Genomic DNA, 5,214 nt, shown 5'->3' on the forward strand with positions numbered 1-5,214 from the left:
CCATCAATTTATATGGAAAGGATTGACTTTTGGACAGTGGCAGGCAATTTTTTTTTCAGTATTTTCCTGTTTAGAGCATTGATGTCCAATTCATGCATTGTAGATTTGTACGAAAAAAAAATTAAAATATGAATCCCTCTTTTATTTTATTTTGGATATATTACACACAAGCTTTAATATTCTTTTAATAACAATTTGTTGGACCCTTCCTGGAAGCATGAACAGAGTTCCCTCATAAATAATAACATTCCAGATTAATTTAACTACGATTCATGGACAAATGATACAAACATAAATTTTTTTCTTTGGGGAGACTTAATATCCTGGCACAGCTTTAGAAACGTGTATAATTCTTTTGATTTTTTCCCTCTTAAACTTCAAAAATGAAATAGGCGATCGAAAATTTTAGTGAATAATTCAATAAGATTACAGTCATGAACAAATCACACTCAGTATAGGTTTACTGATGAAAACAAATTTTAGAATATGGTTATTCGGTGCTAAATATGTACATGTACATTTCACTCATATGGAGATGTCACCGTTTTTTAGTGAAGGGCTTCAAAAGACCTATCCTCGGCACACAGGGTCATTGAGCATTAAGGGTTCTTTATCTTGCCAATGCCTACCTTGACATGGGACCTACATTTTTAAGGTCATATCCGAAAGACCTGTGCAGAGCACTTGGCAAGGGAGCAGTCACAACCTAAAGTGTAACATAAACTGTTGAAAAAAATTCTAAGCCAAGTGAATTTTATATGGAAAAGCGAGTAGTAAAAATCACCCTATGTGATTACGATTTTTGTAGCCACACATATTTTTTTTTCTAACTTGAGACACACCAAGTGACAAACATCTGTGTTAAGTGAAATCGCTTTGGCTGAACTCGGCAGCGACCCCATAATTATATATGCTATAGTAGAATTCTAATTAAATAAAAAAAAATCTTGCTAATAGATATAATATCAATATTATATTATATATTATCCTCAGAATAGTTTCGAAGTACCTTCTTCGGACATCCTTAACCTCCTGCAAGTTTACAGTTTAAAGGCAACCAAATGCACTATTGTTTCACATTTTTGCCAGACAAGCCAATGGCAAATCTATATTTGTTCCAATGAAAAAATAGTACATGCAACCACTGTGACATTACTTTTGAATCAACCCTCGTAGTTGTCATATTTGCATGTATAGCTCTGTAGTGTCACAAAATAGACGACGAATCAAAATAGTTACCATGATCTATATCCGAGTCAATTTGTATTTACATCAAGAGACTCTCTCCTTAAAACACATTTTGCGCCGTTAAGCCACAATGCAAACATTTAAGGTCAGTTAATTTACATACAAATGTTACCTTAAAATTTTATAATTCTTTTAATGACAATTCATAGTTTGATTTCTACAGATAGTTTTGAATTTTTTGAATTACAGTAATTTGTATGAAGACTATCCGTTTAATATCTTAATATAATCGTTGAAATTGATTAAGGCTGAGAGGAAGTCAATGGTTAAATATTTTTCGTGGAAAAAAAATCATAGCTTATTGTGCTTGCTCATGCATCATATCTTGATTGCTTTATCACAACATGTTGGAATTGCTTTATTCCAAAGATAATTGAAACACCGATATTCATATTTTAACGTTGATAATCTTAACTAATTATTAATAAAGTTAATTATAGCAGATAATTTTTTTTATTATCCTTAATTACGGTATTGTTCCTATGAGTATCATTTATGCATATTTTATTTTTTTAAACCTCTACAAATATTTCTTATGGTACATATGGAGTAAGTAGTAAGTAAATAATTTATCATATTGACATCTGAATAGATAACAAATATGTACAAAATAAAGGTTTATACATTTCACCAGGCCCATAGAACAGAATAAGGTTCTTGTGGCTGGCGGTTCGTTTCTAAGTCGGCCTGTTTCTTTTCGTAGCGAAAGGATACCAACTCTAAACTGAACCCTTATGGAGTGTTTTTGTTTTTTCATGTCTATCTTATGTTAGGTTCCAGTTCAAAATTAATTTTAAAAGTCACATGTTCTTAATTAAGATACGTGATGTAATGACGATGTTTTCAATTTCCATTCTTCTTTGCAAAGCGTAAACAATTTACATTTTGCTTAATTTATTTGTGAACACCGTTGTTCTAATATTTTGATTATTCCATGAGAAAACTTTTGGGTGAGTCTCTCATCGTCCATTTCAATTAATCTGTTCAATATATTAAGATATTTAATATATTTATTAGGGATGTCAACGAATAGTCGACTATTCGACTGTCAGTCGAAAGGACCGACTATCGAATAATGTGACCGACTATCGACTAAATAAAATACGAAAAAAAGAGCGATAACTCGATTACAAATTTATGATAAAGTTGTCGACAAAATTATTTTCCTGAACAAAAACTGTTGACTTTTCATTATCAATGTATAACTGAATATTAAATGCTCTTCTATTATCTGATAATTGTGAATAAAAATTGTATTTCTGATAAATTATGAATCACAGTGCTGGGTTTTGTTTCTAAAATTATAATGAAAACAGAGATTTTTAGTCATTACATTCCATGTATCCCGACATAATATTGTTATTTTAGTAATGTTCAAAGGTTCCCACACGGCAGCCGAGACACGTTTTGATCATTTGATAATTACTTTTATAAAAACACGCATACATTGTAGTGTTGTAAGCTTGGGAATTTAAGTGTTTTAAAGTAACGGTTATCGCGGTATTAACAATGTCACACGGGCACCTGACGTGTAGATGCTGTGTTTATCTTATTTTATTTAAATGAGTTTAAACATAATTGCTGGTAGTTTTTGATGCATATTTAAACTAAATAAATATAATTTCATGTAAACATAATAGCTACACTGTACAAGTCAAGTGCCTGTTAATATCTGTCAAAAGCATACGCAATGCATACACCAAAGAAGGAAACTCTTGCATAGTCTATGCAAACGAAAGTAAAACGGAAATCAAAATTTAATTGGAAAAAAAGTTCCGAATAGTCGACTATCGTTCGAATAATGCAATCGAATGTTCGACTAAGGAAAATATATATTTTGACATCCCTAATATTTATGTTGATCCAGTGCCTGTATATCGGTGTTATCCATCCAACTTCACTGTTTAATGCGATTGCAGGTGCGTATAATGTAGTCCTAAAATTATCGAATAGCACGTTTTTGTTTTTTTTTTGTATATAGTAACAAGAAGTATATTTATATTGATGTATATTTTTCCCAAAACTTCATTATCTGTTTGTAATGTAATATTAAGACTATAAAACTTCAAAAAATTTTCCAAAGCAAAGTTTCATAGTAACTTTTAATATCATACAGTATTATTTGTAAAACTACAAAAAATCATTAGTTACATTTTCCAATTTAAAAAAAAAATCACCGGCGCTAACTTCAACAATTTAGTAGGCTTTCTTGGTGGTTGTAAAAGTTGGCTTCTTGCCTGCTCAAAGACATGCTAAAAATGTTGGTAATTTATTTAAGCAGACACATGGCATTGCACATAGGTATATGACTCTCACTTTTGTTGCATACATGCATGTGTATGTGCATTTATCAAATGAACTTCAGAAATGCTGGACATTTAAGTAGTCATTCATTGTGGAAGAAATGTTATGTGATTTGTTATGAAATTCTTAGCATTCGTTTCAAATAATACATTGTAACAAAACGTTCTAATATTTCTTAAATTTCAGATTTTTATTGTCCAAGTTATACTTGTGAGTCTTGTTAGTCTTATACCTCCACTTTCACTGTACAATAGTTCTTATTATTTAACGTGAATATTCTTCAATTTCAGATTTTTATTGTCTTCTTCATAGTTGTGTGTATTGCACCTCCAACTTCAGTGTCATTACGAATACGGTCAAACAAGCCATGCAAATCAAGTAAGATTTCTGGGGAAAACTATTGAGAAAAAAATAAAGGACTGTCATTTTAATTCTTATGACTATCTTTCTTCCAAAATTCGTGAGAAATAATTAGAAATTACATGTTGAAAAAAAATTCTATGTAAATATTACAAAAAAGCAAGATGAATATATTTTTATTAACGTTTTTCAAGTGATTTTGTACTTGTTTGTTTTTTAATTCTGAAATAACGGAATGTTATAATAATGTAGAAGTATCTCTATATCATATTTTTCTTAATAAGTAGCTATGTCGATAGAGCGCTCGCTCCGTGTCGGAAAGGTCATCAATTGAAAACATGACTGTGAGTGGCAAAAGTCAATAACAAATTAATTCTGAGAATTTGAGTCCCCCGCGGAGGGAAAAAGAGGACCATGCTCAGATTGGGGGGTCGAAGCTGTCTCTCCCTTTCCCCTGAATAGCAGAATTGTTGAATTATATACTGAAGCAAATAAAATGCCAATATGGATATAAAGATTTGACTGTTTATTCTTTAAATATATGTAGATTCTTTTATTTTTAAATTTTTTTTATACTGTAATAATAGCTCGTACAAAACATGTGTCATTATTTCTTCATTTCAGATTCTAAATATATCCTTTCGTAATTGATAAAAAAAAAATGAATAAATGAAATACTATGATTAGCAAAATTTTGAGCCGGTGTAAAGACGAATAATGACCCCTATCGAATAATGACCGGGGGTCATTTTTCGCTGTCGAAAAATGACCCCCGGTCATTATTCGACGTAGAAAAATGACCCTTTTGCCCGTAGAAAAAGTGTCACCACCCTAAAAATTTGCAGAACCCACGTGAAGAAAAATGACCCCCGTAGAAAAATGACTCCCTGTGGATTAAAGTTGAAATTTTTAGGGGGCAAAAAAAGTTAGATAAAGAAACATATTTGCCAAAATGCTCACCCGAGCTTATTTGGAATAAATTGATGATATGTTGATCTCATAACATACGATTATAGTTTTATTTTAAGGTCAATGCGATGATTCAGTATCTAAAGGAGTAAAGATTTATCGAGCCTAAAGGGTTAGGTAAACATTGTTTTTGATGGTGGAAATCATCGTACTGACAGAAAAAATCAGCAGTATCATATATTATTATATCCTCCGCTTGAAAAGCGGGAGGGTATATAGTGATTGGGATGTCCGTCCATCCGTCCGTCTGTTACGCATTGGGGTATCCATCTAGCTCTTATCCGCAACTCCTCTTATATATAAAAAGATGTGTTTGTGAAACAGTTATGCCCC

This window comes from Saccostrea cucullata, unplaced genomic scaffold (assembly GCF_032062105.1).
Source record: "Saccostrea cucullata isolate Sc308-1 unplaced genomic scaffold, CSIRO_AGI_Scuc_v1 ctg4005, whole genome shotgun sequence".
NCBI lineage: Eukaryota > Metazoa > Mollusca > Bivalvia > Ostreida > Ostreidae > Saccostrea > Saccostrea cuccullata.